The sequence below is a fragment of the Lepidochelys olivacea genome (assembly GCF_965140295.1).
Source record: "Lepidochelys olivacea isolate rLepOli2 genome assembly, chromosome: 1".
Lineage (NCBI taxonomy): Eukaryota > Metazoa > Chordata > Testudines > Cheloniidae > Lepidochelys > Lepidochelys olivacea.
The window spans coordinates 332,306,257-332,318,736 of NC_140411.1; the positions used below are offsets into that span (position 1 = coordinate 332,306,257).

General features: G+C 41.4%; 1 long non-coding RNA gene and 1 pseudogene across 2 annotated transcripts in view; one reads left to right on the plus strand and one right to left on the minus strand.

The window, feature by feature from the left end:
* Positions 1-12,480, plus strand: part of LOC311514791 — a 40,499-nt gene that overhangs the window by 5,096 nt on the left and 22,923 nt on the right. The gene's annotated exons all lie outside the window — the stretch shown is intronic.
* Positions 5,199-6,285, minus strand: LOC311514379 (F-box/LRR-repeat protein 21 pseudogene; annotated as a pseudogene). The gene has a single exon. The product of its transcript is annotated as an F-box/LRR-repeat protein 21 pseudogene (transcript).

The following is a 12,480-nucleotide window of genomic DNA, read 5'->3' on the forward strand; positions in this document are numbered from 1 at the left end:
AAGCCTCCGCTCAAAATGGGATTGTAAGGTCCGTAACTTGTATCATTAAGTTCTGCAAACTTTTTGCAGACTTTGTAACTTCAGTTATTGTTAGCATAGCCTTTTAAGTTTTGTAACCTTTGCAACCTTTTCAGTTACCACTTGTATGAACCTCCAAGCTTTGCAATATTCAGAGTGTGAACAAGGGAGTGTATGTGGGAGATAAGGAAGTGTGAACAAGGGAGTGAATGTGGGACTGGACGGTGAGGAACTGCAAGGAGAAAAGAGCCAGGAGCGTCTGGGAATGCTTCTCAGTGATGGACACAGAAGGAAAACTCAGTGTACGTAACAGGAGCCACTCAGTTCCAGCATGGTGATAGGCATGCATTCAAGCCTCCTGCTTCTTGACCTGCTCACCAGCCTGGATTCATGACCGCAGGTGGACACACCAGATCTACTATGCTTTGGCTTCTCGGCCTCCATGCTGTCTCCGATAACTCTCCATCTGTGGAAGTGTGTGGGTGCATGAGGGTATGAATGCAGTGAATGTGTGTGTGTATGAATAAGCTCCATCTCTTTTCTGCCTGTTCAGCGGCATCGTAATAAAACTCATACAAGCATGACCCTGGGTTGGTTTTTAGGGAAACTGAGGTAACAGTACACTTTGCACTGATTTTGCCACGGTATAAATGACTACACAGGGTGCAGAGCAGTGGATCCAAAGCTGGGTGAGTTTGCAACAATGGCCATTAGAGAAAAAAAAGAACAAAAAGTCAAAATGTTCCATGAAACAAAAATCCCCCCCCCATAATATGACATGATATGATATTTTATATTGGTCCAGGGGTGGCCAAACTGTGGCACATGAGCCACATGTGGCTCTTTTAGGCTCTCAGAGCCCCCCATCCTCACCCATTCTCTGCCTAGCAGACTGGTGGGGGGGAGGCGAGGACTTAGGGCTTCTGCCCTGTGGCAGGGTGGTGGGGCTAGGAGATTCTGCCAGAGATGACTGGTGCCTGCTGAGGGCGGGGACACAATTTAAAGATTCCCCCCCCCCCGCCCCCCGCCGCCAACAACTTGAGTCATGACCCCAAGCTCTTTTTACATTGATGAGGCTAAAATCAGCTCAGGCTGATATCTCTGCAGAGTATTCTGGTAGTGGGAGAACAAGTCCCTTGAGTTCTATTCCCAGTTTTGCCACTGACTTACTCTATGACCCTGGGTCATTTCACTTTTCTGTGCCTAAGGTCTGGTCTACACTACAGAGTTCGGTCTATGCCAGGCATCTTACATCAACCTAACTATGGAAGTGTCTATGCTTAAATTTTGCTCCCACCAACATAACTACCCAGCTACGCCAACTTAATAACTCCATCTCCATGAGTAGCGGCAAGGTCGACGTAGTTAGGTTGATGCAGTGTCAATGTAGACACTGCCTTACTTACGTTGACTGTTACTGGCTTTAAGGAGCTGTCCCACAATGCCCCACACTGACAGTACAATCTATACAAGCGCTCCTAGAGAGGACGCATACCGCCAACACCACAAGCAAAGTGTAGACGCCCACAAGTAATATAATTACTACAGTGACTATATGCCAATGTAAGTTAGGTCAACTTAATTTTGTAGTATAGACATGCCCGCAGTGTACTTAGCTGTAAAACTGGTGGAATATCTACCATTTTCATGGGAGTGATTGGTAATATTAATGAATATTGGTAACATGTTTGAAATCCCTGGATGAAGAGATACACGGTACAGTAATAAAGCACAAAGTATTGTTATGGTCTCAAGCCTTGTAGGCCAATCAATGCTAACTTGCTTCTTAAGCATATAAGCTAAAACTGTCAATAAAATGGTGAAAGAAAAAATATTTTTTGACGGAGCTCCCATTTGATTTATTTTGGTGTTCAATATAATGAACTGGTTATCTTAATTCTCAATGAATTAAAATGACTAAAATTTGATCAGAACAGTTTATCAAGATCAGTGATAAATAAGATTATTAAACCTAATGTCCCAGCCTCATTTGCTTTTCACACATAAATTCACAAGAGCTATGGTTATTTAATAACATTGTGCTAACAGGTATAAACACTATTTATAAAGCTGACATTTTAAAAAAATCTTACAGCAAAATAAAGCCCAAGCCACATTCAGTAAATATGTGGTTCAGTCTCTTCATCGTAGAAGAAGAAAAATCACTGCATTGTGGAGGAGGGGCATGAGAAAAGACTCTGGGCGGATCAGGATTAGCAAGAAAGCCCAGAGCTTTTAAGCAGCTAGTGCAGTTATATGTCCAAAGGCCAGCCACTAAAAAAATTAGTGTTCACTGCCCCAGGTGGTGGAGCTTAAGTGATGCATAGGCTTTGTGCCCGCTGTCTGAGCAAGGAGGAATTTCACCATAGGAAACTAAGGGCTTCAGGTTCAGATACCGTCAGGCTGGGGTAGCAAAGCCCTGCAAGAAAAGGAACAAAGAGAGGCTTCTCAGATACCATATCCTAGGGCAGAGCCAAGTATCATTTCCATTAGAGCGGATTGTAATTTTTCAACTGAAATTATTTTTGCTGTTGAAAAATGGCTTTTTTTCCTAAATTGGGATTTTCATGGGGAAAAAGGTTTTTTGTTTTCCCTCTTGAATCTGCTTTTTTGATGGAATTGTTTTTTTTACCCCTTTCTGCCCCTTATTTCTGCCTTTCATTTCTCCCCCACCCTTTATGGGTGCAAAATGGAAAGGGGTAAAAAAAGGATGATTATGGAAAAAAAGGGAAAGAGATTGAGAAAAAGGGAAAGCAAAAAAACCTAAAACATTTCAAAAAAGCAAATTTTCTAACCCTAAAAATGTTGATAACAAAATTTGTAATTTGTTGCTACCAGCAGGTAGATAGACCAACTATGGTATGAAAGGCATTGCAAATGCATTTTGTATGAATGTACTACAATTTACATTAGTGTACAAAGTGGATCACAAAAAAAAAATACATGTACTACTTTGTACTAACAACCTTTACCCCATTCCAATTAAAAGTAAGATTGCCTTCTCCCCAGGAATTCCTTAGTGCTGATGTGCAACAAGAAGTCAATCCTGCAGTCCTTATTCAGGCAGCACTCCCATTTAGATTGCAAGTCTTGCTAACTTAACAAAAACAGCTCACTATATTCAACACTCACTATAGCAGGATTTAGTGGTTAGGGAAGAGTTCTGCAAGACATAGCTGAGGCTCCCACAATTCCTAGGGAAGACTGGGGCCAGTTTGGCCCCTACCATGGGAAAAGCCTTGGGTTTCTCTAAGCTTTTAATTTTATGCCAGGAAGGGAAATAATTCGAGTCAAGTGGTACACTCCAATCACATCCTTCCCCCTAACTGTATACTTCTATCAGTACACAGAAAGAGAAAACAATGAACTGTACAACACTGCCTTTATGGTATAACTTACTGATAGAGTAAAAATGGAGTACTGAGTGCAAGTGAAATCAAAAGTTTTTTCTTTATTGCAGCATAAACCCTTAATTTGCCACAATATTCAAACGTGTACAAGCACATGAAAATAGATTTCATTAGCTACCCTGATTTCAGATTGCTGGAAATCATCAAAATACAACACCAAAAACCAAAACTCAAGATTTATCAGAGCGGTGTACTTTCAACAGAGCCGTCCCTACCCATACACAAAGTACCTGCAGCTGCATAGGGCACCAGGAAATTTGGGGCACCAAATTTGGGGCACCAAATTTCCTGGTGTCCTGCGCAGCTGCGTGCTGCTCCATCCCCTGCCCTGCCTCTTCCCCATGGCCCCCACCCCTGGTCTACCCCAGCCCCACCTCTTCCCACCCCTGCTCTACCCTGCCCCCACTCCACCTCTTCCCCTGCTCTGCCCCAGCCCCGCCTCTTCCCACCCCACCCCCACTCCACCCCTTCTCCAAAGCCCCCGCCCTGCTCCGCCCCCTCCCCAGCCCACCTCTTCCCACCCCTGTTCCATCCCAGTCCCACCGCCACTCCCCTGAGGACTGCAACAGGGCTGGGCCTGTACTCACTGGTGGCGGGAAGTGCAGTGATTTGGCCCCAGCCACGCCACCATTGAGTGCTGGAGGGCGGTTCCCCCCTGCCTCCCAAGCCAGTCCCCACCCCCGGAGGCCTGGGTCCCCACGCAGCCCCCCACGGATAGAATAGTTAGGGGTGGCCCTGACTTTCAACACTACTTTATAGTACAGAATGCTGGAGAATGAGAAAGTTTGACATGGCCAAACTGTCCTCATTCCATACAACCTGCCTCCGTATCTTTTGGCCAGAACAATCTCAAACCAAGATCTATTGATACAGTGCAGCCAAGAGGATCTGAGCACCATCATTGCCAGGAGGCGCTGGAGATGGATTGGCCGTGTGCTTCAGATGGAAATTGGTTCCATCATCAGAATAGCATTAAGATGGACACCTGAAGGCAAGCGAAAACAAGGCCACCCAAAAACAACATAGCGAAGAGCTGTGGAAGCTGAGCTGAAAAACCTGGGGCACAGCTGGGGAACCATTGACAGACTTGCTAGAAACAGAGAGAAGTGGAGGAGCTTTGTCGCTGCCCTAAACGCGGGGTGTAATGGAAACATGATGATGATGACTATTTCAAATTGCTATTATGATACAAAGTATTTGTTCTACATATTCAACAAAAAATATTATTAGTGAACAACTGGAGAAGGTAACATTGCAAATAATACAATTTACCTGAACGTTCCAGGAGTCATTTAACTCCCCATCAAGCAGGCAAACTTCACAGTCCCTTTAACCACACCAGTGAGACTAACAGTATAGAACACATGAGAAACCTTGCACTAACTGTGTTTAATGTAACAATTTAATTAAACAGAAGCCAAATGAAAGTGCTTAATTTAATTGGAGGAAGAAACACCTCTAACCCACAAACATCCTTTCGAAGTGTCTACTGTTAAGTATCCTATATTCTATTTTCTAATTTAATCTAGCATTGACACACCTGAGCGCTTTGCTTTTGTTTCTCTGCAGTTCATTAAACTTAGGAAATTGAAAATTTTAAGCAGTTTTGATGCTTCATTTTCCTAAGTCCTTATTTGCATAGAAAGCAACACCTTGATCCAGTTTTGACCATATTAATATTTTCTGTAAATAGTTTCCAGGTAGCCTCATCTCAGGGAACCACATTCTTCCACAGTGTTTGGAGATTTCTGAATGAATTTGATCCAGGTTTTAATAATTATCTGGAATTAGTACTTCCTCCATAATAGAAAGCAAGGTAAGCCTGGCTCCATGCATCTTTACAAACTCAATAAAATTTCTGCAGATAACCTCACATTCACCAAGTCCCATGGCTGTTAGGTTCTTACAGCATTCAGCAATGCAAATGAGTTCATCATTCAGTGGCTGAAGTCCATTAGCACATACCACACACCACCAATTTGATCAACCTGGGGCAATCCATTCCAGTGTGACCTGGCATGGCTTTGCTTACTGCATGACCGAGTCAAGGTGTGTAACAGGATAACAGAGGTTTTTCCTCTGTATAAAAAGAAGTAGATAACAATATTGACTTTAGGGGAGTGCTTAACAAATGCATCCCAACTTTGCTTTTTAATTGTATGAATTATTTAATTTGTCCTGGATTTTCACTCACAACATCTATGCAAAGATGTTCAAGGTTAACGTGTTTCTCATATGAGGGGTCCAGCAGCAGTTCATCACTTACTTTGTAATAATTCCAAGCCAGTTGCCTAAGGCCATGGCACTGGTCATCAGCACAAAGAATTCCAGCAGGTGACACACAAGGACAGCTGCTCGTTTTTAGCAGTTTTAGAGTATCATTATTATTAGAAACAAGAATGGATCATCAACTGTGTGTCAGTTTTGATGGATGATAATGCCTTGGAGTTTACAAAAACTACTGTCAGTGCTGATGCAAAATGGGCCTTGGAGACGTTTATAAAACTTGGCTTCACTGCTGAAATCAAACCTAATGTCCTGATGGAACAATTCACCAATTGAGAAAGGATGTCACAGGCAGCTTCTGCAGACTCAGTTCTACTATCAACCTTGAAGCCGACATACTGCAGATGATCAGCATGTCTCTTGATAATTTGCTGAATGAGATCAGGGTGAGTGGACTCTAAATAAGAAGTAGCTGGTTGGTTAAGCTCAAATTCAAACTTCCTCCACAAGTGAGGTATATGAAAAACTTCATTCCACCCTTGCCAAACAGAAGATCCCCAAGCTCGATCTACTAAAGCAGGTACTGAAAAATATGTAAAACTAGATGGTGTGGCAGGGTTCCCCAGTTCATCAAGATTTGCAGGCAAGACTTGCCAAATGTTGATCGGTAGAAACAAATTTTCTGCTTTTTTGTTCTTTGTGGTGTTTGTAGAACTGGGATCTCAACTTTAACAGTCCACCCAATTCTCTTCGTTCTGAGAGCAAACAATTTCAGGTACTAGAGAGGTGTGATGTAATTAAGCTACGAAGCTTTCTGTACGTTTTCAAGTACGGTAGATCACTGAGCATGCATGGGTTACATTATTAAATCAAAAGTTGGGAGTTTTTCATTTGCAGAACTCCCTGATATCCTGGGAGACTTGGTTAGTCTGCCCCTCACCCTAAAGGGCCCCTGATGGAGTGTCCATAAATCATTTCTCCTCTGCACTTCTTTCTCAGGGGCCTGGTCTCTACAGCTGCAAGGAGAGGGGAAGCTCTGGGTTTAAGGCTGGGGCCAGTTACTGGTCTGCTGAGCTTCCTGAAGTGCTGTCTCAGATCTGCTGGTTTTTTTTTTTTTGTTTTTTTTTTGTTTGTGAGGGGAAGGGATGATGAGTTTCACCCCTGCTTCACTGGCTGCTTTCCTCAGCTGGTGGGGGTGAGGGTGGTCACAAGTGCTCCTTCCCAGTCCTTCCATATCTCCTTGCCATTCCTGAGGGGGGGATGTTTCTCCTCCCCCAGACACTTTCAGGTTCCTTTTTTTGTGGGAGAAAGGAGCCTGCTGACTTCCTGCTGTCTCCCCTCTTTGGTGTGTATGTAGGCAGGTTCCTCGCTACACTGCCACAGACGTTTTTGGGTTGGAATAGGAAGGCATTAGGTTTGCCATTCTCCTCTCTCCTGGTCTGTTAGGGCTACTGCTGTTTGAGGGAGCTGCAGCCACTGCTGCAGTGTCAGCTGTTGCCTCCTCCATCACTATGTACAAGTCTCCCCGCAAACAAGGGGAAGGCTAGTCTGGGGTCCCTAAATTTCAAAGCAGCGAAGATATAATTTGTCTATTCATTTTTTTATGAAAACTGGATTGTCTGGGATATATGAGTGACTCCATACTTTGGAGAGATTTACGACTGTGCTTCTTATGATTGGCTAAATTACATGCATATTTTAATTAACCGCTTAGTGTGTACGTGTGAGCAACTACCTTCAGGTGGATAGAATCAGAGCTGCTCATCTGTGGGTCATAGGTACATATAGAGATTCTCCATTTGCTAGAGAGGCTGGTTCTTTCTGTTATAGGTGGGCCTGAGTTCTCAAAAATGCTTGGGAAAAAGAATAGATTTATCTAAATTTATTGGCTTAATTTTTTATTACTATATATTTTTTCCTTTTCCTCCCTCCTTTTTCTTTTCAAAATGGCTGAAATCCTGTATTATTTTCCTATCATTTTTGAACATTTTTAAAAATAGAAAAACAAATCAAAATGAAAAATCAGCCACTCTCAAACCCTGAAAAAATATAACAATTTTGAATTTTCTCATTACATTGTTTTCGCCCTCTTTGGACTAGCTATAGTAACAAAATGGTCAAAATATGCACTGTATATAACAATATTCCCAGATGAAAGAAGGGCCTGAATGAACCCCATATCTATCTGTTCATTTATTTCAACACCAGTTAAGTAGATCATCTGACCTAGATGGGTTAAATAGGCTTTTTTTCATAATGGAGGTATGATAAAAGGACAGGGATATGAGGATTCTTTTCATTCGAAAAATAGGAGATAAAGAGGGAACATAAAAGAAGAACATAAAACTCCAAAGAGTATAAAAAGAGAATGCCTCAGAGCTATTCAATGAGATGGTAGACTTGTGAACAACACATCACACACTGAAGCTTCAAAAGGGCTGGCCATAAGGGAAATTTAGAAAAAAATCTTACAGAGTAGGTAACTACTGTGTGGAGAGAACTAATAAAATCAGCAACGTAGACGTATTCTTAATATTCTGATTGCACGTACATCCACGTAGCTCCATTATGGGCCAGATCCACAGCAGATGTAAACAACAGAGGTAGCTGGGAATTTTTTGATTAACTGCTTTTAAATTAGAAAATGCTGATTACTCAAAAACAAAACTTTTTGTCGGAAAGGGCCAGTTTCAACATATTTCTCTACTCAATTGTTTTAAACAAAGTTTTGATATTGAAATTAAAAATTCTGTTTTTCTGGTTTGGAATAACTTTGTGCTTAAATATGTATGGCAGTTATAGTTTTTAAAAAGGTTGAAATAAAAGCAAAGATTTTGATTAACCGCTACAAAATCTGGATTTTCAGTTCACAACAAAATTTGAGATTTTGATTTTTCATTCCAATTCAGGAGGGGAAACATTTTCAAAATCTCAAAAATTCACAGGATGGGAAAAAGTATTTCCTGCCCAGCTCGAGTGGGCATAGCTTAATTGACTTCAATGGAGACGTGCTGGCCGCCACTACCCACAGCTCCCATTGGCTGGGAACGGCAAACTGTGGCCACTGGGAGCTGCGGGGGCCAAACCTGTAGCTGGTCAACATAAACAAAATGTCTCATGGCCCACCAGGATTACCCTGATGGAATGCGTGCCTAAGGTTGCCAACCCCTGTGTTAAGCTATCAGCTCAGCTTCTGCAATATAGTTTAGCTACTCAAAATTCGAACCTGATCTCTACCAGCTTGGATTGAGAAGCCTGGACCATCAAATTCATTGGGCATGTGAAAGACATGGCTGGTCCTCTATCTCCCATTACCAGGTCTCCAAGCAAGGGTGTTAGTATACTAGTTTAAGTAGCCTGTTAGAAAAGGGATGTTACCACCTGGGACCATAGAACTGTCTACTTCTTTGTGACTCTGTGGTTTATAGCTTTGATTATTCTTTCATTTATTTTAATAAAGATCTTGAAATTCTGGTATTGTCCTCAATATGAGTGTCCTTGCCACACATCCCAAGAGTCTGCACAAGACATTGAACTGCCTGTGTACTCTAATTCTGTAGCCTGAATTTGGGACAAGAACCTAATTATCTTCTGGTCAGATAGTTGGCGAGCCATAATAAACTAGCCCTATAAATTCAGGTCAATAGACCCCAGCATGTCTTGGCTATGACCATGGCATCCCAGATGCACTTTCCAGTTTCCATGACTGCCAGAATTCTCATAGCTCCTTGTGGCAATGTTTACTTTCCCAAACTTCTCAACAAACCAACCAACTCTGAGATATTCAAATCTACCCTAATATTGAGATATTTGAATTTATTCAAGTCCTCTTGATACCCAGGAACACCTCAGTGAAGGAGGCTCCTCAGAGTAAACTCTGCCTTTCAGAGGGTGTGATTTTTATCTGCTACTATGAATTGGTTTGGCTTCTGCTAGAGCTGGAGCCTGTTTTCCTGTTATTTTTTTCCTCACAGGTAGTAGCATGGGTCACAAACACTAGTTTCCAAACTCCCCTTGCCAGAAGTTTCTCCATCTGTTCGTGATGTCCCCCAGTAATGATTGCTGGCACACTTTTTTATTCTGGAGGTGTTTTTTTTTAATGTTGTCCATTATATATGTGCAATATTTGAATCCAGTCCGCATCACATCAGTGAAGATTTTTTAAATAGCGTTGCAAGGCAAAGCTCCTTATTTTTACATTAAAAAGCATTTCAAATTTATTTTATGAGCAAGAAAAAAAAAAGCAGGCCCCATTCATCTCTTACCTAAGTATATATATTTTAGCTTATAGTTTGTTAAATAAGGGAAGATTTACGTCAAAATACTTCTAGCAGGAGCTGAGTGTGTGAGCTGCACTGTATACGTCAATTAAAGCAAGCCATTCAACACTTCCTACTGGAGTAACAGTGAATCATCCCAAAGCACATTGCTCATACACCCTCGGACTACAATACTGCTGATGGAAGCAGTCTCTTTACCACAAAAAGCTGTTCTTTTTTTATAGTAATAAATCCGATAATCAAGAGCAGGCACCCTTGCTGTCACTTTAATGTGTGAGGGGTACTGAATGAGTTCACTGCATTCCTTGCATTCATTTTTGCTCATCTTCTTAGCAAATTAGTCTCTAAAATCCCCAAAGGCCAAAATCTGCCCTCAGCATGCCAATGTAAAACCGGAATAACTCCATTAAAATCAATGGTGTTGCTCTGGCTCTCCATCTCTGTAAGAGCAGTTGTTGTTTTTTAATAGCTCAGTGTTCAACAAAAATTAGTAAATGGCACCCGTAACTGCTTTATATATTTACCATATGCTATACTAGAGCTTTCTCCACAGATCTTACAGCAACCTTCGGAAAGATCTAAGTAAATAAGAATATATAGGATAGGAGATCTTGAGTTGAGCTGGGCATCAAACATAATCTCAATGTTGAAGACATGCTGCTCTCTAGTGGCAAAAACAGGTAGTTTTAAAAACACTTCATGACTTTTCAATTATTGTAATATTGTAGCTGTTTTCATGTATTCATACTCTACAGTACATCTATATGTTCATGGGCATGATTCCGCTTGAACTCTGATGTCAGTCTGGGATAGTCACTGGAGATAATTCTGTGTGTGAGATTGGACTCAGACCTTGTATCTAAGATCATTAATTTTTTGGAATACCAATTAACCCTTACTGTGCAAATTTTTATTAGTTGCTGCATCACCTTTTTATAAAATAAGGCCAATTGCAGGAAAACCAAAAGGCTAATGTATAGCAAATGAGTGCAATTAGAAATGGATGCTGATGTAGTTCTAGGATCACAGAAGTCTGGCTCTACTGTTATAGAGTGCGGAGAACCAGCAGCTGAACCAGCACTCTGGTCCCTTTAACTCCCGTTAGCTCCCTTGAAGAGAGCCTGATTGAGGAAAGGAGTGGCTAATTACTAGATCAGACTGGCTGAGGAGGGCTATAGAGCTAATTAGCCCATTGGCTGGGAGAGTAGAAAAGAACACAGGACAGAAGAAAAGGAGAGAGAAAAAGGTTAGCAGTGCAAGAGTAAGGAAGATCTCTGGGTGGAAAGATTTTTCCCCACACCTCCCCTCCTGTGGAAGAAGGGGTTGTGAGGCTGAATAACACTGTAAATAGCATTGTTGCACTAGTATGTAAAGTTAGTACTGTGGAATGCAGCACTATAAATAGACTGCATAGTGATACCTACAAACTGGAGAAAGAAAAGGAGGACTTGTGGCACCTTAGAGACTAACAAATTTATTTGAGCATAAGCTTTCGTGAGCTACAGCTCATTTCATCGGATACATTCAGTGGAAAATACAGTGGGGAGATTTATATACATGGAGAACATGAAACAGTGGGTGTTACCAGACACACTGTAATGAGAGAAAAGGAGGACTTGTGGCACCTTAGAGACTAACCAATTTATTAGAGCATAAGCTTTCGTGAGTTAGTGAGCTGTAGCTCACGAAAGCTTATGCTCTAATAAATTGGTTAGTCTCTAAGGTGCCACAAGTCCTCCTTTTCTTTTTGCGAATACAGACTAACACGGCTGTTACTCTGAAAACTGTAATGAGAGTGATCAGGTAAGGTGAGCTATTACCAGCAGGAGGGCGGGGGAAAAAAACCTTTTGAATGGCCCACCTTGATTATCACTACAAAAGGTTTTTTCCCGCCCCCGCTCTCCTGCTGGTAATAGCTCACCTTACCTGATCACTCTTGTTACAGTGTGTATGGTAACACCCATTGTTTCATGTTCTCAATGTATATAAATCTCCCCACTGTATTTTCCACTGAATGCATCCGATGAAGTGAGCTGTAGCTCATGAAAGCTTATGCTCAAATAAATTTGTTAGTCTCTAAGGTGTCACAAGTACTCCTTTTCTTTTTGTGGATACAGACTAACACGGCTGCTACTCTGAAACCTACAAACTGGAGGTGTCCGAGTAATTTCTAGGAGAAAACAGGAGCTGGGGATCATGCCCAGTTACATCTACCCACCACAAAAAAATAAATTAAAATAATACCTGTTAGTCAATTCCACTAATTTTGCAAGTTAATAAAGGAATCACAGAAAGTTTTGTATCATGTTGTGGTTTTTACTGACATTTTGAAAGTTTTGTTAAATTTTGAGAGGGGGTATGTGTAAGAATTTTTTTTTTCATTTTTTTTCCCCAGGACACTGGCAGAGAAGGTGGTTAGAAATATGAATTTTACCACTGGTAATTTACTAATTCAATACAGAGTGATAGGAAGGTTAAGGAGCAGCATATAAACCACTGATGTATGTGTCCATCCTCTATCTTCTTATCAGATAAGATTGTTTCTG